Source organism: Balaenoptera borealis (genome assembly GCF_965194805.1).
Source record: "Balaenoptera borealis genome assembly, chromosome: 2".
Taxonomy (NCBI): Eukaryota; Metazoa; Chordata; class Mammalia; order Artiodactyla; family Balaenopteridae; genus Balaenoptera; species Balaenoptera borealis.
In genome coordinates this window covers 123,392,936-123,415,205 of record NC_138867.1, presented here as the reverse complement: position 1 = coordinate 123,415,205, position 22,270 = coordinate 123,392,936, and the positions used below count along the sequence as shown (strand labels likewise).

The following is a 22,270-nucleotide window of genomic DNA, read 5'->3' as shown; positions in this document are numbered from 1 at the left end:
TAATCTTGGTTTTAGTTTTTTCCCTTTCATCACTTTAAATATGTCCTGCCACTCCCTTCTGGCTTGCAGAGTTTCTGCTGAAAGATCAGCTGTTAACCTTATGGAGATTCCCTTGTTTATTATTTGTTGTTTTTCTGTTGCTGTTTTTAATATGTTTTCTTGGTATTTAATTTTTGATAGTTTGATAATATGTGTCTTGGCGTGTTTCTCCTCAGATTTATCCTGTATGGGACTCTCTGCACTTCCTGGACTTGATTGACTATTTCCTTTCCCATATTAGGGAAGTTTTCATCTCTAAAGTCTTCAAATATTTTCTCAGTCCCTTTTTTTTCCTCTTCTTCTTCTGGGACCCCTATAATTCAAATGTTGGTGCATTTAATGTTGTCCTAGAGGTCTCTGAGACTGTCCTCAATTCTTTTCATTCTTTTTTCTCTATTCTGCTCTGTGGTAGTTATTTCCACTATTTTATCTTCCAGGTCACTTATCCGTTCTTTTGCCTCAGTTATTCGGCTATTGATTCCTTGTAGAGAATTTTTAATTTCATTTATTGTGTTGTTCGTCATTGTTTGTTTGTTCTTTAGTTCTTCTAGGTCCTTGTTAAACATCTTTTTTATTTTCTCCATTCTATTTCCAAGATTTTGGATCATCTGTACTATCATTACTCTGAATTTGTTTTAAGGTAGATTGCCTATTTCCTCTTCATTTGTTTGGTCTGATGGGTTTTTACCTTGCTCTTTCATCTGCTGTGTATTTCTCTCTCTTCTCATTTTGCTTGACTTACTGTGTTTGGGGTCTCCTTTTAACAGTCTGCAGGTTCGTAGTTCCTGTTGTTTCTGGTGTCTGCCCCCAGTGGGTAAATTTGGTTCAGTGGGTTGTGTAGGCTTCCTGGTAGAGGGGACTGGTGCCTGTGTTGTGGTGGATGAGGCTGGATCTTTTCTTCCTGGTGGGCAGGACCGCGTCCTGTGGTGTGTTTTGGGGTGTCTGTGAAGTTATTATGATTTTAGGCAGCCTCTCTGCTAATGGGTGGGTTTGTGTTCCTGTCTTGCTAGTTGTTTGGCATGAGTTGTCCAGCACTGTAGCTTGCTTGTCATTGAGTGTAGCTGCGTCTTAGCACTGAGACAGAGATATCTGTGAGAGCTCTTGCCGATTGATATTACTTGGGACCAGTAGGTCTCTGGTGGTCCAATGTCCTGAACTCGGCTCTCCCACCTCAGAGGCTCAGGCCTGTCAGCTGGCCAGAGCAGCGAGACCTTGTCAGCCACGTGGCTTAGAAGTTGTGTATCATCTGCAAATTTTCTTCAACTTTCTCAGCCTTCACTAAAGTCACTGATCAGCACAGACTCTCTCCTTTAATACAGTGCTCTTGGATGAAGAATGTATAAACTACTGACTTTGGGTCTGCATCTTTATTTATTTTCTGAGCAGCAACTACTGGTTTAAATAGAACATTTAGCTCTGGATGTTCTTTCTTCTCAATATTCGATGTATATCCAGAGGAAACAGCTGAGCCACCACTCTTGCTACTGTTTTTGTTACTGTCATCTGAGGTGACAGTAGAATTGGCAGCAAAATTTCAAGGGTCTGGTGTCAAGGATCCATTTGGAAGCCACGTCAACCTGATGAGGGTGAGCAAAGGTTTCTGTGGGTGGAAAAGAAATGAAATGATGTGTCAAGGTTCTAAGGACTGGCTGGATTAGCTGAGATATTTATGGGAGGCTGATAGAGCCACACATATGGCAAGAAACTAAATTATATTTTAGAAAACAGGCAAACTATTCAATATTGAAAATATTTTTAATAATGGAAAGACAGAATTGTAGGATGTCTAATGTTCTTTTTAAATTTATTTTCACGTGCTATGATATACCACCTTCCATTATGTCCCAAATCTAACAAAATTCAACCACTCACCCAATGATGATTAGGCTTGCAAGGATTATAGTCAAGTGGAAGGAAAGCCTATAGAAGCAAAATCCAGATGAGCAATAGAAACTCCAGCAGAGGTGGTGAGGTAGGAATACTTCTAATAACTCTCAGATATCCCCTTCCAACTCATCCAACACAACTCTTTGAGTCTTAATGGAGTGCTACTATGTCCCACTCATTTCCCCCCAAAGTCTAGCCTTAGGGTCATTTGGCTTGCAAAGCTTACCTGGGACCCAGGCTAGTACTAAATTCCCTCAGTACTACTGGGTGCTCTTTTCTGGAAACAGATCCACTGGTTATTTTAGAAGAAATCTTCTACTCTCAGGTGAAGTTAAGTTGCTTTCACTATGTTTCTAGACTTGTTTCTAGCCCCCTTTTAGGCATGTAACTCTCGATTGTTGGAATCATTTGCTCATCCTTTCCTTCTTACAGTAATGCTTTCTAGGCACCTTCATGGGCCAGACATGGTTCTAGACACTGGGGATGGAGGAGTGAGCCTGACCGACATGCTCCTTGTCTTGGAGGTGAGCTGGATATACAGTGGATAACTGAAACCATGACAGTAATTATTCCCGTGGTGCCTCCACTTCCTCACAAACAGAATGGTGTTGCCTGGTTAGAATCATGATTCTTTAACCATATAAGGTATCCTAACATTTTAAAAATACAGTTATTTCAACCTGCCTAATAGCTCTCAGTGGGTGTGGCATATAGAACAATATCTGGCACATACCCACGAATTCTCACAGCCTTGAATGGTGACTATAAGATTTCTTTCTTTTTTCTACTGGTATGCTTCATACTTAGGTGTAGTGAGAAGAATATTAAACTAGGAGTCAGAACTCCTAGGCTCTGTTTTGTCACGTACTGGCTGTATTATTTTAGCTGAGTCAGCTGTGAGCTTTGGTTTTTACATTAGTTGAGGGGAACAATAATACCTGATGGCACACTTCCAAAGACTGGTGTAAAAAACAAATACGTGTGCAAAATCTAATGAATCTTTGTTCACAAACTCAGATGTGCAAAAATGTCAACAACATTTATTTAAATTCGATTCTGTGCCCTCATTACAGCGGGTTAGTAGAAAATTCAATCTCAGCCATTTTGAGTTTTCCTCTTCCCTATAGTGGTACCAAGGTGTTTCAGCATCACTAAACCATCGGAAGACCCCTTGGGCCATTGAGTCATTCACTCTGATTAATACTGATATGTACCCACTGTCCTACCTCACATGCTCCTTGTTCCCATGCCTCACTAAGGACATGGGGATGCTTGCCAAGGTCTGGGATCCTATGCCAGGTAACAGCCTCCCTTGGTGCATACGTTGACCATCCCATCCATCCACAAGCACCTGCCACTTCCCAGTGAGAGTGATGCTCTCTTTTCTTCCTGCCTTCCCTAGAACACCCAACATCAAAACTTTAATATTCTGAGGACTTGGACCCCCAAATAGGAAGATCTACTGACCTCAAGCAGCTTTTTCTTTGCTTTCTACCCTGAAAAACTGGCTTGAGGCAAGGGGACCAGAAAATACATAGTGCCTGGCAACATGTTCAGAAGACAACAAAGGGAAAAATAGGGAGAACTAATACAAATTAATATATAAATAAATTACCCTGTCAAAGGACATTTAAAATACATAAACTCTGATATAGTCATATTAATATGTGGTAGAATTCACCTCTGAGTCATAGGCACCTTTGCAGAACAGTAGGTAACTAACCAGAAAAGAGGCACATCTTCTGCTGTTCACAGATGCTGCTCTTTTCCACTGTGGTTCATGCCACGGTCTTTACATTGTGGATTTCAGCTTTGAAGAAGCCTCCAGAGCCAGTATAGATCACTGAGTCTTTGATTAAACTCTTCTAAGGTCTAATAGTTTGGAATGTTTCATTATTTTCTTGGCAGGACTTGTGAGTTATTTTTTAGCAGCTGCAGAAAGCAAAACTTGGGAGAAGATGTGTGTCATTGTTCAGGGACCCACAAACAAGCGGCCAATTACGATGCTTTTAAAAAGAACATATTCATTAGTAGGTTTAGCTACTTGCTGTGTGGGAGTCCGAGTTTCATTCCCCTACCTCTTCCACTCACCCACCAACATCCACCAAAATGGGCATTTGATAATAAGAACAACTTCCACAAATACAGTGCTTACTCTGTGTCAGCCTTTGTGCCTAGAACTGAAAGAGATTTGAGACACAAAAACCTAGAGGAGAAAAACACATGAAGACAGAGATTAGACTGAAGTGTCTACAATTCAAAGAACACCAAGATTGGTAGACAGCCACCAAAAGCTAGGGGAGGGCCATGAAATGGAAACTTCTTCAGAGCCTCCAGAAGGAACCAATCCTGTCAAGGCCTTGATTAAGGATTTCTAGCTTCTAGAACTGTGAGAGAATAAATTTCTGTTGTGTTAAGCCACCAAATTTGTGCTAATTTGTTACAGCATCCCTGGGAAACTAATAAAACCATTTAATCCTGACAATAACCATGTGATAAGTAATATTATCCCTATTTTACTGAAAAAGAGATTAAAGAGAAGAGTGGTTAAGTAGCTTGTTAGCACCACACAAATTTCAGGTACACAGCTGGAATTCAAACTTGGGGTTAAAGCCTAGCTCTTCTCTATTCTGAAGCCCACACACTTAGCGATTTCACAAAAGCAATTCCCAATAGAGGCTAGGGAATATTTCTTTACCCGGAAGAGCCACTAAAAATAAAGCAGTCCATTTTTCTTGAGACACATAACAGAAGTGAAAACAACTAAATATAATTCCTAGCGTTTAAAAATTATTGAAATATAGTTGATTTACAATATTATGTTAGTTTCAGGTATACAGCATAGTGATTCAGTATTTTCACAGGTTAGACTCCATTAAAAAATATTACAAGATAATGGCTATAATTCCCTGTGCTATGCAAAATATCCTTTTTTTTCTCTCCATGTCTATAAAAAATGTTTTATTGAAACACAGTTATACTCCTTTATTTACATTTTACTGTGTCTGCTTTTTGGCTACAATGACTGAGCTGAGTAGATACAACAGAGATCATATGGCAAATCTAAACTATTTACTCTCTGGCCCTTTATACAAGTTTGCCAACCCCTGCTCCAAAAAAGCAGAATTATTATTATTATTATTATTTTTGAAGCATATAGGCTGGGAGTTATACTATTATTTTTTTAACATCTTTATTGGAGTATAATTGCTTTACAATTGTGTGTTAGTTTCTGCTGTATAATAAAGTGTATCAGCTATACATATACATATATCCCCATATCTCCTCCCTATTGTGTATCCCTCCCACCCTCCATATCCCACCCCTCTAGGTGGACACAGAGCACCAAGCTGATCTCCCTGAGTTATGCAGCTGCTTCCCACTAGCTATCTATTTTACATTTGGTGGTGTATATATGTCCATGCCACTCTCTCACTTCGTTCTGGCTTACCCTTCCCCCTCCTCGTGTCCTGAAGTCCATTCTCTATGTCTGCGTCTTTATTCCTATCCTGCCCCTAGGTACTTCAGAACTTTTTTTTTTTTTTTTTTGATTCCATATATATGGTATTTGGAAGCATATGGTATTTGGAAGCATATGGTATTTGTTTTTCTCTTTCTGACTTACTTCACTTTGTATGACAGTCTCTAGGTCCATCCACCTCACTACAAAAAACTCAATTTTGTTTCTTTTTATGGCTTAGTAATATTCTATTGTATATATGTGCCACATCTTCTTTATCCATTCATCTGTCGATGGACACCTAGGTTGCTTACATGTCCTGGCTATTGTAAATAGTGCTGTAATGAATATTGCGGTACATGACTCTTGATGAATTATGGTTTTCTCGGTATATGCCCAGTAGTGGGATTGCTGGGTCATATGGTAGTTCTATTTTTAGTTTTTAAGGACCCTCCATACTGTTCTCCATAGTGGCTGTATCAATTTACATTCCGACCAACACTGCAAGAAGGTTCCATTTTCTCTACACCTTCTCCAGCATTTATTGTTTGTAGATTTTTTGATGATGGCCATTCTGACCAGTGTGAGGTGATACCTCATTGTAGTTTTGACTTGCATTTCTCTAATATTTAGTGATGTTGAGCATCCTTTCATGTGTTTGTTGGCAATCTGTATATCTTCTTTGGAGAAATGTCTATTTAGGTCTTCTGCCCAATTTTGGATTACATTGTTTGTTTTTTTGTTATTGAGCTGCATGAGCTGCTTGTATATTTTGGAGATTAATCCTTTGTCAGTTGCTTCATTTGCAAATATTTTCTCCCATTCTGAGGGTTGTCTTTTCATTGTGTTTATGGTTTCCTTTGCTGTGCAAAAGCTTTTAAGTTTCATTAGGTTCCATTTGTTCATTTTTGTTTTTATTTCCATTTCTCTAGGAGGTGGGACAGAAAGGATCCTGCTGTGATTTATGTCATGGAATGTTCTGCCTATGTTTTCCTCTAAGAGCTTTATAGTGTCTGCCCTTACATTTAGGTCTTTAATCCATTTTGTGTTTATTTTTGTGTATGGTGTGAGGAAGTGTTCTAAATTCATTCTTTTACATGTAGCTGTCCAGTTTTCCCAGCACCACTTATTGAAGAGGCTGTCTTTACTCCATTGTATATTCGTGCCTCCTTCATCAAAGATAAGGTGGCCATATGTGCATGGATTTATCTCTGGGCTTTTTAACCTGTTCCATTGATCTATATTTCTGTGTTTGTGCCAGTACCATACTGTCTTGATTACTGTAGCTCTGTAGTATAGTCTGAAGTCAGGGAGCCTGATTCCTCTAGCTCCATTTTTCTTTCTCAAGATTGCTTTGGCTATTCAGGGTCTTTTGTGTTTCCATACAAATTGTGAAATTTTTTATTCTTGTTCTGTGAAAAATGCCATTGGTCATTTCATAGGGATTGCATTGAATCTGTAGATTGCTATGGATAGTATAGTCCTTGTCACAATGCTGATTCTTCCAATCCAAGAACATGGTATATCTCTCCATCTGTTTATATCATCTTTAATTTCTTTCATCAGTGTCTTATAGTTTTCTGCATAGAGGTCTTTTGTCTCCTTAGGTAGGTTTATTCCTAGATATTTTATTCTTTTTGTTGCAATGGTAAACGGGAGTGTTTTCTTAATTTCACTTTCAGATTTTTCATCATTAGTGTATAGAAATGCAAGAGATTTCTGTGTATTAATCTTGTATCCTGCTACTTTACCAAATTCATTGATTAGCTCTAGTAGTTTTCTGGTAGCATCTTTAGGATTCTCTATGTATAGTATCATGTCATCTGCAAACAGTGACAGCTTTACTTCTTTTCTGATTTGGATTATTTTTATTTCTTTTTCTTCTCTGATTGCTGTAGATAAAACTTCCAAAACTATGTTGAGTAATAGTGGTGAGAGTGGGCAACCTTGTCTTGTTCCTGATCTTAGTGGAAATGATTTCCATTTTTCACCATTGAGAACGATGTTGGCTGTGGGTTTGTCATATATGGCCTTTATTATGTTGAGGTACATTCCGTCTATGCCTACTCTCTGGAGGGTTTTTATCATAAATGAGTACTGAATTTTGTTGAAAGCTTTTTCTGCATCTATTCAGATGATCATATGGTTTTTCTCCTTCAATTTTTTAATATAGTTTATCACATTGATTGACTTGTGTATATTGAAGAATCCTTGCATTCCTGAGATAAATCCCACTTGATCATGGTTTATGATTCTTGTAAAGAGCAGCTGGATTCTGTTTGCTACTATTTTGTTGAGGATTTTTGCATCTAAGTTCATCAGTGATATTGGCCTGTAGTTTTCTTTATTTGTGACATCTTTGGTTTTGGTATCAGGGTGATGACGGCCTCATAGAATGAGTTTGGGAGTTTTCCTTCCTCTGCAAATTTTGGAACAGTTTGAGAGGATGGCTGTTAGCTCTTCTCTAAATGTTTGATAGAATTCACCAGTGAAGCTATCTGGTCCTGGACATTTGTCTGTTGGAAGATTTTTATTCACAGTTTCAATTTCATTACTTGTGATTGGTCTGTTCATATTTTCTATTTCTTCTTGGTTCAATCTTGGAAAGTTATACCTTTCTAAGAATTTGTCCACTGCTTCCCGGTTGTCCATTTTATTGGCATATAGTTGCTTGTAGTAATTCGTCATGATTCTATGTATTTCTGCAGTGTCAATGGTCACTTCTCCTTTTTCCTTTCTAGTTCTGTTGGTTTGAGTCTTCTCCTTTTTTTTCCTTGATAAGTCTGGCAGTGGTTTATGAATTTCCTTTATCTTCTCAAAGAACCAGCTTTTAGTTTTATTGATGTTTGCTATTGTTCCCTTCATTTCTTTTTCATTTATTTTTTATTTGATCTTTATGATTTCTTTCCTTCTGCTAACTTTGGGGTTTTTTTGATCTTCTTTCTCTAATTGCTTTAGGTGTAACATTACATTGTTTATTTCAGATGTTTCTTGTTTCTTGAGGTAGGAATGTATTGCTATAAACTTCCCTCTTAGAACTGCTTTTGCTGCATCCCATAGGTTTTGGGTTGTTGTGTTTTCATTGTCACTTGTTTCTAGGTATTTTTTGATTTCCTCAGTGATCTCTTGGTTATTAAGTAGTGTATTGTTTAGCCTCCATGTGTTTGTATTTTTTAGATTTTTTTCCTGTACTTGATATCTAGTTTCATAGTGTTGTGGTCGGAAAAGTTACTTGATATGATTTCAGTTTTCTTAAATTTCCCAAGGCTTCATTGGTGACCCAAGATATGATCTATCCTGGAGAATGTTCCATGAGCACTTGAGAAGAAAGTGTATTGTGTGGTTTTTCAATGGAATGTTCTATAAATATCAATTAAGTCCATCTTGTTTAATTTTTCATTTAAAGCTTCTGTTTCCTTATTTATTTTCATTTTGGTTGATGTGTCCATTGGTGAAAGTGGGGTGTTAAATTCCCCAACTATTATTGTGTTACTCTCAATTTCCCCTTTTATGGCTGTTAGCATCTGCCTTATGTATTGAGGTGCTCCTATGTTGGGTGCATAAATATTTACAATTGTTATATCTTCTTCTTGGATTGATCCCTTGATCATTATGTAGTGTCCTTCTTTGTCTCTTATAATAGTCTTTATTTTAAAGTCTATTTTGTCTGATATGAGAATTGCTACTCTAGCTTTGTTTAGATTTCCATTTGCATGGAATATCTTTTTCCATCCCCTCACTTTCAGTCTGTGTGGGTCCCTAGGTCTGAAGTTGTTCTCTTGTTGACAGCATATATACGTGTCTTATTTTCGTATCCATTCAGCCAGTCTATGTCTTTTGGTTGGAGCATTTAATCCATTTACATTTAAGGTCGTTATTAATATGTATGTTCCTATTACCATTTTCTTAATTGTTTTGGGTTTGTTTTTGTAGGTCGTTTCCTTGTCTTGTATTTCCTGCCTAGAAAAGTTCCTTTAGCATTTGTTGTAAAGCTGGTTTGGTGGTGCTGAATTCTCTTAGCTTTTGCCTGTCTGTAATGCTTTTAATTTCTCTGTTGAATCTGATTGACATCCTTGCTGTGTAGAGTAATCTTGGTTGTAGGTTTTTCCCTTTCATCCCTTTAAATATGTCCTGCCACTCCCTTCTGCCTTGCAGAGTTTCTGCTGAAAGATCAACTGTTAACCTTATGGGGATTCCCTTGTATATTATTTGTTGTTTTTCTGATACTGCTTTTAATATTTTTTCTTTCTATTTAATTTTTGATAGTTTGATTCATATGTGTCTTGGCGTGTTTCTCCTTGGATTTATCCTGTATGGGATTCGCTATGCTTCCTGGACTTGATTGACTATTTCCTTCCCTTCTTAGGGAACTTTTCAACTATAAACTTTTCAAATATTTTCTCAGTCCCTTTCTTTTTCTCTTCTTCTTCTGGGACCCCTGTAATTTGAATGTTCGTGCGTTTAGTGTTGTCCCAGAGGTCTCTGAGACTGTCCTCAATTCTTTTCATTCTTTTTTCTTTATTTTGCTCTGCAGTAGTTATTTCCACTATTTTATCTTCCAGGTCACTTATCTGTTCTTCTGCCTAAGTTATTCTGCTATTGATTCCTTCTAGAGAATTTTTAATTTCAATTAATGTGTTGTTCATTTTTTGTTTGCTCTTTAGTTCTTCTAGGTCCTTGTTAAACATTTCTTGTATTTTCTCCATTCTATTTCCAAGATTTTGGATCATCTTTACTATCATTACTCTGAATTCTTTTTCAGGTAGACTGCCTATTTCCTCTTCATTTGTTTGGTCTGGTGGGTTCCTACCTTGCTGCTTCATCTGCTGTGTATTTCTCTGTTTTCTCATTTTGCTTGACTTACTCTGTTTGGGGTCTCCGTTTTGGAGGCTGCAGATTTGTAGCTCCCATTGTTTTTGGTGTCCTCCCCCTAGTTGGTAAGGTTGGTTCAGTGCATTGTGTAGGCTTCCTGGTGGAGGGGAGTGGTGCCTGTGTTCTGGTGGATGAGGCTGGATCTTGTCTTTCTGATGGGCAGGACCTCCTCCGGTGGTGTGTTCTGGGGTGTCTGTGAACTTATTATGATTTTAGGCAGCCTCTCTGCTAATGGGTGGGCTTGTGTTTCTGTCTTGCTAGTTTTTTTGGAATACAGTGTCCAGCACTGTAGCTTGCTTGTCATTGAGTGGATCTGGGTCTTACCTTTGAGATGGAGATCTCTGGGATCTTTGTGGCTGCAGCAGCAGCCTTAGCGTTTCATGGCCATCTCTGTTGTCTGCGCTGATAGCCACAGCTCGCGCCCATCTCAGGATCTTGTTTAGGTGGTGCTCTGAATCCCCTCTCCTCGAACACCCAGAAACAACAGTCTCTTGCCTCTTAGGCAGTTCCAGACTTTTTCCCGGACTCCCTCCTGGCTAGCTGTGGCACACTGGCCCCCTTCAGGCTGTGTTCATGCAGCCAACCCCAGTCCTTTCCTTGGGATTGATCTCTGAAGCCTGAGCCTCAGCTTCCAGTCCCCACCCATCCTGACTGGTGAGCAGACAAGCCTCTCAGGCTGGTGAGTGCTGGTCGGCACTGATCCTCTGTGTGGGAATCTCTCCGCTTTGCCCTCTGCACTCCCGTTGCTGTGCTCTCCTCCGTGGCTCTGAAGCTTCCCCCCTTGCCCACCCCCCATCTCTGCCAGTGAAGGAGCTTCCTAGTCTGTTGAAACTTTTCCTCCTTCACAGCTCCCTCCCAGAGGTGCAGGTCCTGTCCCTATTCTTTTATCTTTGTTTTTCCTTTTTTATTTTGCCCTACCTAGGTACATGGGGAGTTTCTTGCCTTTTTGGAAGTCTGAAGTCTTCTGCCAACGTTCAGTAGGTGTTCTGTAGGAGTTGTTCCACATGTAGATGTATTTTTCATGTATTTGTGGGGAAGAAGGTGATCTCCATGTCTTACTCCTCCACCATCTTGAAGGTCCCCCATACAATATATCCTTATTGTCTATTTTGTACATACCAGTTTGTATCTCTTAATCCCGTACACCTAATGTGCCCCTTCCTACTTCCCTCTCCTCTTGGGTAACCACTTGTTTGTTTTCTACATCTATGAGTCTGTTTATGTTTTCCTATATACATTCATTTGCATTATTTTTTTGATTCCACATGTATGCTGTATCATACCGTATTTGTCTTTCTCTGTCTGACTTATTTCACTAAGCATAATATTCTCTAGGTCCATCTACTTTGCTGCAAATGGTAGACTATCATTCATCTTTAGGGCTGAGTAATATTCCATTGTGTATATATACAACATCTTCTTCATCCATTCATCTGTTGATGGATACAGTTTTCTTCCATATCTTGGCAATTATAACAGTGCTGCTATGAACATGGGCATGCATGTGTCTTTTTGAATTAGTGTTTTTATTTTTTATGGGTATATACCAAGGAGTAGAATTGCTGGGTCATACTTCTGTTTTTTTGAGGAACCTCCATTAACGTTCTCCATAATAGCTGCACTAATCTACATTCCCACAAACAGTGTACAATGGTTCCCTTTTCTCCACATCTTTGTCAACACTTGTTATTTGTGTCCTTTTTAAATATAGCCATTCTGACAAGTGTGAGGTGATATCTCATTTTGGTTTTGACTTTCATTTCTCTGAAAATTAGCAATGTTGAGCATCTTTTCATGTGCCTGTTAGCCATCTGTATATCCTCTTTGGAAAAAATGTCTGTTCAGGTCTTCTGCTCATTTTTGATTGGGTTGTTTTTGTTTTGTTTTTTTTTTTGATATTGAGTTATATTAGCTGTTTATATATTTTGGATATTAATGCCTTATCAGTCATATAATTTGCAAATATTTTCTCCCATTCAGTAGGTTGTCTTTTCATTTTGTCAGTGGTTTCCTTTGCTGTACAAAAGCTTTTAAGTTTAATTAGGTTCCATTTGTTTATATTTACTTTTATTTCTTTTGCCTTAGGAGACAGATCTAGAAAAATATTGCTACAATTTATGTGAAAAAATGTTCGGCCTATGTTTTCTTCTAGGAGTTTTACGGTTTCATGTTGTACATTTAGGTCTTTTATCCATTTTGAGTTTATATTTGTATATGGTGTGAGGAAATATTCCAATTTCATTATTTTACATGTAGCTATTTCTCCAGAACCATTTATTTAGGAAACTGTCTTTTCTCTATTGTATATTCTTGCCTCCTTTGTCATAGATTAATTGATCATAGATGCATGGGTTTATTTCTGGGCTTTCTATTCTGTTCTGCTGATCTATGTGTCTATTTTTGTGCCAGTACCATGTTGTTTTGATTACTGTAGCTTTGTAGTGTAGTCTGAAGTCTGGGAGAGTAATATCTCCAGGTTTGTTCTTTTTACTCAAGATTGCTTTGGCAATGCAGGGTCTTTTGTGGTTCCAGTGAATCTTAGGGTTATTTGTTCTAGTTGTATGAAAAAAGTCACAGATATTTGGATAGGAATTTCGCTCAATCTGCCAATTGCTTTGGGTAGTATGGCCATTTGAACAGTAATAATTCTTCCAATACAAGAGTACAGGGTATCTTTCCATTTCTTTGTATCATCTTGAATTTCCTTCCTCATTGTTTTATAATTTTCAGAGTATAGGACCCTCACCTCCTTTATTAAGTTTATTCCTAGATATTTTATTAATTTTGGTGTGATTTTAAACAGAATGATTTTCTTGCTTTCTCTTAGTTCATTATTAGTATATAGAACAGGAACAGATTTCTGTATATTAGTTTTGTATCCTGCAACTTTGCTGAATTCATTAATTAGTTATAATAGTTTTTAGGGTTTTCTATATAAATTACCATGTCTTCTGCAAATAGTGACAGTTTTACTTCTTCCCTTCCAATTTGGATAACTTTTATTTATTTATTTATTGTTTGATTGCTGTGGCTAAGACTTCCAATACTCTCTTAAATAGAAGCAGTGAAACTGGGCATCCTTGTCTTGTTCCTGAATTTATCTATCGGAAAGACTTTCAGCTTTTCACCATTGAGTATGATGTTAGCTGTGGGTTTATCATAAATGGCTTCTATTATGTTGAGATATGTTCCCTCTATACTAACTTAGATAAGAGTTTTTATCATGTATGGATGTTGAATTTTGTCACTTTTTTTTTTTTTGCATCTATTGAGATGATCATGTGATTTTTATCTTTCCTTTTGTTAATGTGGTGTATCACATTGACTGATTTGTGAATGTTGAACCATACTTGCACCCCTTGAATATATCCCACTTGATCATGGTGTATGATCCTTTTGATATATTGGTGGATTCTGTTTACAAATGTTTTGTGGACGATTTCATCAAAGATACTTGTCTGTAATTTTCTTTTTTTGTTTTTTGTAGTGTCTTTATCTGGTTTTGGTATCAACATAATGGTGGCATTGTCAAATGAATTTGGGAGTATTTTGTCCTCTTCAGGTTTTTGGAACAGTTTGAGAAGGATAGGTGTTAGTTCTTCTTTATGTGTTTGATAGAATTCCCCCATGAAGACATCCTGCCCTGGGGGTGGGGAGGGGCGGAGATGTTTTTTTAATTTACAAATTCAATTTCACTACTAGTGATCAGTCTTTTAAATTGTCTGTTTCTTCTTGAATCAGTCTTGGTAGGTTGTATGTTTTTAGAAATTTGTCCATTTCTTCAAGGCTGTCCAAGTTTTTGGCATATAACTGTTCATAGTATTCTCTATGATTTTTTTTTTTTTTTGGTATCTCTGAGGTATCAGTTATTTCTTCTCATTCATTTCTTATTTTGTTTATTTAGGTCTTCTCTTTTATTGGTGAGCCTGGCTAAAAGTTTATCAATTTTGTTTACCTTTTCAAAAAACCAAATCTTGCTTTCACTCTTTTACATTTTTGTTTGATCCCTATTTTATTTATTTCTTCTCTGGTCTTCATTATTTCCTTCCTTCTGCTGACTTCGTGTTCCTTTTTTTCTTCTTTTCTAATTCTTTTAGGTGGTAGGTTAGGTTGTTTATTTGAAAATTTTCTTGTTTCTTGAATAAAACTTGTATCACTAAACTTCCCTCTTAGATGTGCTTTTGCTGCATCTTATAGATTTCTGGAGTTTTGTGTTTCCATTTTCATTTGTCTCAAGGTATTTTCTGATTCCCTCCTTTTTTTCTTCATTGATCCATTGGCTTCTTAGTAGCATGTTGTTTAGTTTCCATGTGTTTGTTCTTTTCCCACTTTTATTTCTATAGTTGATTTCTAGTTTCATGCCATTGTGGTGGAAAAAATGCTGATATAATTCTCATCCTCTTAAATTTGTTGAGACTTGTTTTGTGGCCTAGTATGTGATCTATCCTGGAGAATATTCCATGTGCACTCGAAAAGAATGTATATTCTGATGTTTTGGATATAATGTCCTGTAGATATTTATTAGGTACAACTGGTCTATTGTGTTATTTCAGACTACTATTGCCCTGTTGATTTTCGATCTGGGTCATCTGTCTATTTATGTAAGTGGGGTGTTAATGTCCCCTATGTTTATTGTATTATTATTATTTTTTTTAAATTTATTTATGACTGTGTTGGGTCTTTGTTTCTACGCGAGGGCTTTCTCTAGGCGCGGCAAGCGGGGGCCCCTCTTCATCGCACTGCGCGGGCCTCTCACTATCGCGGCCTCTCTCGTTGTGGAGCACAGGCTCTGGACGCGCAGACTCAGCAATTGTGGCTCACGGGCCTAGTTGCTCCGCGGCACGTGGGATCTTCCCAGACCAGGGCTCGAACCCGTGACCCCTGCATTGGCAGGCAGACTCCCAACCACTGCGCCACCAGGGAAGCCCTATTGTATTATTTTTAATTTCTCCCTTTGTGTCTGTTAATGTCTGCTTTATATAATTAGGTGCTCTTGTATTAGATGCATATACATTAGTAAGTGTTATATCCTCTTTTTTTGATCCCTTTATCATTTATAATACCCTTTTTTGTCTTTAGTTATAGATGTGTCTTTCACCCTGAAATGAGTCTCTTGTAGTCAGCATATTGAAGGGTCTTGTATTTTTTATTCAATCAGCCACCCAATATGTTTTTATTGGAGCATGTAGTGCATTGACATTTAGATTAATTTTGATAGGTATGTACTTATTATCATTTTATTACTTGTTTTCCAGTTTTATTTTTGTTTTTGTTTTTTTTACTTCTCTTCATTTCTTCTTTTTGCTTCTTCCTTTGTGGCTTGATGATTTTCTCTAGTATTATGCTTGATTTCCTTTCTTTTTGGTTTGTGTGTATCTGTTATAAGTTTTTGATTTGTAATTACCATGGGGTTCCTTTATGCTGAACTGTTTTAAACTGGTAGTAATTTCAGTTCAAACACATTCTAAAGGATCTACATTTTTTACTCCCTGCCCCAAATTTTGTGGGGTTTTTTGTTTTTTAAATTTATTTATTTATTTTATATTTATTTTTGGCTGTGTTGGGTCTTCGTTTCTGTGTGAGGGCTGTCTCTAGCTGTGGCAAGTGGGGGCCACACTTCATCACAGTGCGCAGGCCTTTCACTGTCGTGGCCTCTCTTGTTGCAGGGCACAGGATCCAGACACGCAGGTTCAGTAGTTGTGGCTCATGGGCCTAGTTGCTCCATGGCATGTGGGATCTTCCCAGACCAGGGCTCGAACCTGTGTCCCCTGCATTGGCAGGCAGATTCTCAACCACTGATTCACCAGGGAAGCCCAAATTTTGTGTTTTTGATGCCATATTTTTCATTCTTCTTGCTTATTCCTTAACTGTTTATTGTATTTATAGTTGCTTTTACAATTTTTTTTTTTTTGTCTTTTAATCTAGGTACTGGCTTATTTAAGTGGTTGACTCTCAGTCTTTATATTTGCCTTTCCTAGTTGTATTTTTCCTTTCCTATAGATTCTTACTTCTTTTCCATTTAGAGAAGACCCTTCAACATTTCTTTTAGGGTATGTTTAGTACTGATGAATTATTTTAGTTTATTCTTGTCTAGTCCTTTATTTCTTTGTCTATTCTAATTGATAATCTTGCTGTGTAGAGTATCTTAAATTGGGATTTTTTCCCTTTCTGCACTTAGGATATATCATTCCACTCCCTTCTGGCCTGCAAAATTTCTACAGGGAAGTCAGCTGATAGCCTTATGGTGGTTCCTGTGTATATGACTCTGTTTTTGTTTTACTTAGAGTTCTCTCTTTATCTTTAACTATTACCATTTTTAATTATGATATTCTTGCTGTGGGTCTGTTTGGGTTCACCTTGTTTGGAATCTCCGTACTACCTGTACCTTGATATCTGTTTCCCTCCTCAGTTTTGGGAAGTTTTCAGTCATAATTTCTTCAAATACCTTTTTGATCCCCTTCTCTCTTTTCCCTCTGGTACCTCTGTAACACAAATATTGGAAAGTTTAATGTTATTCAAGAAAGCTCTTAGATTTCATTTTTAAAACTTTATTTTTCTTTCTGATTGGATGTTTTCTATTATCCTATCTACCAGATCACTTATGCATTCATCTGTTTCACTTAATCTGCTATTCATTCTTTCTAGTGTGTTTGTAATTTTAGCTATTGAATTATTCATTCTTGATTGTTTTATTATATTTTTAGTTCCTTGTTAAAATATTCATTGTTCAGATAAATTACTTTTCCTAATTAATATTTTTATTACCAATGTTTTGAATTCTTTATCTAGTAAATTGTTTATTTCTGTTTCATTATTTTTTCAGAGGTTTTCTCTTGCTCTTTCAATTAAGTGTAGTTCCTCAGTCTTTTCATTTTACTTAACTTTCTCTGCTTCAATGAATTTAGGTAAAACAGTTACCTATTGTGCTCTTGAAAGAGTGTTCTTGTGTGGGAATGTACCTAAAAAAACTGTGTGTGACCAATGCCTTGGTAGGAGGGCTAGATTTGATGTGGACACCAGTCACATCTTTCCTCAGGGTGTGCTGGCAGCTGTCCCCTTGGCAGGGGTTGGGGATGGAGATGGAGGGGCTAGATCCAGCCCCAGGCATGAGGTTGTACTTCCTTTACACTCAGTGGTGTTCACCACTGCCCTGTCAGGGGCAGGGTCTGATTCCAAGTTGCTGGAGCAGAAGCCCTGAAGGTTGGGCTCAAGCTGGCTTGGTTTGCTTTAAATATGTATTTTCCCCCTTCCCTGCTCTGGGATCTTTGCCCCAGAGGAGGAGATGCTGAACCAAGTGGGGCCCATGTGCTTAAGTGGTCCAAAGCACTGTTTCTGTAGTTATCTGTGGTTCTGCTTAGATGCAGCCCACCATCGAGTCTTGTCCCCAGTCACAGCACACCAGATCCAGTGCCATGCTGCTGCGTGGACAGAGCAGGGTTGGAGCTCAGCTTGGGCTTGGGTGCTCGGTGAGGTGGTCACAGGAAACCTGTCAGCTGCTAGGGCAGACCTCTTTCTATTCTGCCTTGGAGGCAAGTCCCCTCTGTTTCTCATACATAAATACTACCCCTAGACTCTCCCACTCCCACCCTTTTGTGGAACTGCTCTGCAGGGAGGCAGAGCCCACATGGTTTCTCTGAGCATGTCCGGGGGTGAGCTGTGGTGGAGTGGCTACCATCAGAAGCATAGGCTGATTCTGATGCACTGTCTGAGAAAGTACCAACAATGGCTGCCACAGCCCCACCTGCACTCCATCCCATGACCAGGTCACCTCTGAATCCCAAGGTCAAGTCTTTTCTCTGGTCCTGGCTGCCCCAGACCCAATGCTGAATTATGGCATGGAGTGAGTGAGTGGGTTTGGAGCATTCGCTTGGCTTGCTGGGATACGTGCAAGGCAGTCATGGAAAACTTGGTACTGACTAGGGCAGATGTCTCTCTGCTATGCCTCAGGCACTAGTCAGCTTGTGCATGCTCCTCGTGAGTGGAGTCCATGCTTCTCCTGCCTTTTTATCTGTCTCAATAATACTCCAACCTGCCAAGGGGGCTTATTGTTTTCAGTAGGACCCCAGGACTGGGACACCCAGTCTGTGGCCCAATCTGCTCATTCCCCATGTTGGGTGTCCACCCATGAAATCTCCCTTTTCCTCTGAGTCTTCTCCCAGGGGGTCAGGTCCTGACCTGATTAATTTTCTTCCTTTCTTACCCTATTATGTGTATATCTTTCTTACTGTCTTGGTTGTACAGGAGCCCCTCTGCCAGTTTGCAGTTAGTTAGTTTTCAGTAAGAATTTTTCCACATGTAGATATATTTTTGATGTTTTGGTAGGGAGGAGGTGAGCTCCACATCCTCTTACTCCACCACCTTGCTCTCCTTCTCTAATGTGATTTTAAATTTGTTGTGTTTTTTTTTCACTTTCTCTTTCTGACAGTTCATTATTAGTGTATAAAAAAAGGAACAGATTTCTGTACATGAATCTTGTATTCTGCAGCTTTGCTGAATTCAGTTATTAGTTCTAATAGTTTTGGGGTGGAGATTTTAGGGTTTTCTATATGAAGTGTCATGTCGTCTGTCATAGTGATAGTTTTACTTCTTTCCTTCCAATTTGGATACATTTTATTTCTTTTTCTTGTTTGATTGCTGTGGGTAGGACTTCCAATACTGTGTTCAATAGAAGTGGTGAGAGTGTGCATCCTTGTCATGTTCCTGCATTTAGAGGAAAAATTTTCAGCTTTTCACCATTGAGTATGATGTTAGCTGTGGGTTTGTCATAAATGGCCTTTATTATGTTGAGATATGTCCCCTCTATACCCACTTTGATGAGAGTTTTTGTCATGAATGGATGTTAAATTTTGTCAAAATTTTTTTTGCACCTATTGAGATGATCATGTGATTTTTATCTTTCCTTTTGTTAATGTGATGTACCACACTGACTGATTTCTGAATGTTAAACCATCCTTCCATCCCTGGAATAAATCCCACTTGATCATGGTGTATGATACTTTTTATATATTGTTGGATTCTCTTTGCTGATATTTTGTTGCAGATTTTTGCATCTACATTCATTAAAGGTATTGGCCTGTGATTTTCTTTTTTTGTAGTTTCCTTGTTGTTTTGGTATCAGGGTAATTGTGTCTCATAGAATAAATTTGGGAGTGTTCCATCCTCTTCGATTTTTTGGAGTAGTCTGAGAAGAATAGCTATTAGTTCTTCTTTAAATGTTTGGTAGAATTTCCTTGTGAATGCATCTGGTCCTGGAGTTTTGTTTGCTGGGAGGTTTTTTCTTTTTTATTACAAATTCAATTTCACTATTAGTGATCAGTCTGTTTAAATTGTCTGTTTCTTCTTGATTCAGTCTTGGCAGACTGTATGTTTTTAACATTTTTCCATTTCTTCTAGGTTGTCCAAGTTTTGGCCATATAACTGTTCATAGTATTCTCTTATGATTTTTTTGTATCTCTGTGGTATCAGTTGTTATTTCTCTTCTTCCATTTCTTATTTTGTTTATTTGAATCTCTCATTTCTTCTGGTTGAGCCTGGCTAAGTTTATTGCTTTTGTTTATCTTAAAAAAAAAAAATGCCGCTCTTGGTTAGAAAAGATGATCAAAATGAGATAAATAAAATCTACTTCTCATCTTAATATCCATTCAGCTAACATTGATTTAATGTCTATTTTGTTCCAAGCACTGTGCTGGATTCTGAGAGGACAAAGGAGGAAATATTTAGATCTTTCCTCTAAAGCATTAACTACTGAGTAAATATGAGAAAAAACAATGATTCCAGGATGCTCTGGGAAGCTTAAGAGGTGCACCTAGCAGCTTCCTGGACAGTGGTGCATGAGTAACACTTCCAAGACATAGTGTGTCTTGAAATGTGAATGGGACTTATCACAAAGGGAAGAGAAATGGAAAATTGGCAGGGATAAGCAAAAGGATGAGCAAAGAAGAGCATTCTAGACTGAAGGTATGACGTGTAAAGTTTAGAGGTGAGAAAGAATTTGGCCCCGTTTGTTGTGTGTGTTTCCTTGTGGCCAGAGAACGATCTGGGTGCAGAGGGAGGAAACAGCTGTAGGAAGAGCTCTGGATTGCAAGATGAAATATATTCTCAAGAGAGAGCAAAACTATGGAAAGAAATAAGGAATGCAATATTTCAGTGAGATACCATATTTCAACAAGTAATATCTCAGTCTTTCAGATGCTTTGAGCTAAAAGAGTAAGGTTCTGATTACATATTAAAATATTCTTTTTAAAACCTGACCTTCATTAATATCTGTGAAAGAAAAACTGCGCCAGATGAGTTAAACAGACAAGGAAGATTTTGCTTAAGACTATTGCAACAGGAGAGAGAGATTGAAATCTACTCTGCTGAAACAAAATACAGGAGGGTTTTAAAGCACTAGGTGAGCTAGAGGAAAGGTACTGGCTGGACTTTAGGGGAGAGTTTGGTCATCATGTTTAGACTATGCATGTTTGCTTACTGGTGCTTATCAGAGTTAAGCTCCTACCCTTCCAAGAGTCTGAAAGATAGGAGCACTGTCTCCTTAAATAATTACATCTAACAGGGATAACTCTCAGGTCCTTGAGAAAGACATTCCTGGGTTGTAAAACTGGCATGATTTTGGAGGAAGATTTACATCTCCAAGGAGCACAGCAAGAATTTATAAAGAAAAGTTTTCTGAATTAAGTACCTAAGAAAAGGGAGGTCAGGGGCCTATAGTTAGCAAGCAAGCTGTCTAAATTTTAGGGAAGCCAAGGGTAATTTTAAGGCTGTCTTGACCATATAGAACCAATTGGATTTTTTTTTTTTTTAAACAAATAAAACATCAATGAGTTTAAGTCATGGAGATTAAGGTGGCAGAAAAAGCCTGGCTTTTGTCAATAGGCAAATCTAGACCCTTATATCATGGATTTTGTTTTCTCATCTATAAAACAGATATTTTATAAATATTTTGTATGGATGATTTGAGGATTTAGAAATCATGCAAATATAGTATTTAATAAATAAAAATAGCTTTGTATTTTTTTTAATCACATGAATATTTGGCCAAAAGAGGTAAATGTCTGATTGACTGAGATTTTTAATCTTCAACCAATTGTATAAGCTATGGGGTATCATTCTTGCCAATGAAAGTGCCGCTTATATTTCCATCCTGTGATATTATGGACACAAAGACATTCAAAAGTACAATGCAAAGTGAGAAACAAGGGTGCAGAGAAAGCATTTGCTTATTTGATATAATGTCTTTTGTTTATCTGAGTCAGTTTAGGGTTTACTTCAGCCATGCCACAGGCAGAAGCCTGTCTCTAGGGCTCAATGAGAGCTGGACAGATACACTGATGTGCTAAAATGTAAAGCCATTGAGATGACAAAAGTGAGAGGATTTAAAAACAAAGAGGTGGCTCATTGAATCTCCCCTCCCAACTTTTAGCTATATTGTTTTGACACCCAAAACAGAATCACTGAAATCAGTCATGGGAGTACATCCGTTTGAAATAATGTATCCCAATTGCATCACAAGTTTTGATGGAATTCCCCCCCCCCCAAGGAGAATTTGCAAAGCATAGGCAAGAAAAAGAGCAATTAGGGATTCAGAAAAAGTCTACAAGCTGACCTCAATAGCATCTGTGTTGCCAAGGGCCACATTTTCCTTTTCAATCTTTAAACTTAAGTTCCTTTTACTCCTATGCCTTCAGCTCTTCTCATTTTAATGAACTATTTCATGACATCTTAAATTACACATCTCTTGAAGATACTACTGTCTGCTCTGCTTCGACTATTTTCATTACATTTTATTACAAGCTTGGTTCAAGAGAAGTTTTACACCTAATTTGGAGGACCTGCCCTGTCAGTTTCATTTTCCTCCAGGACTTTTATCAAGCTAATTTGATTCAAGTATGAGTTCTTTTTGTACATCCAAAGCACTCTTTTATTCCTCTTACTTTTTTAAAAGATATATTCTTTCTAAAGCTTGCAGGCACTACTCCAGTCTTTCCTCTCTTATTCCTGAAAAATCTCATG

At 37.9% G+C, this 22,270-nt stretch overlaps 2 long non-coding RNA genes across 3 annotated transcripts in view; both read left to right on the top strand.

Moving 5' to 3' along the window:
* Nucleotides 1–22,270, top strand: part of LOC309624581 — a 102,550-nt gene that overhangs the window by 71,144 nt on the left and 9,136 nt on the right. The gene's annotated exons all lie outside the window — the stretch shown is intronic.
* On the top strand, nt 11,074–21,058 carry LOC309624590. The gene is made up of 2 exons (XR_014242040.1): nt 11,074–14,885; nt 15,184–21,058. It is a non-coding gene; the product is annotated as an uncharacterized lncRNA (long non-coding RNA).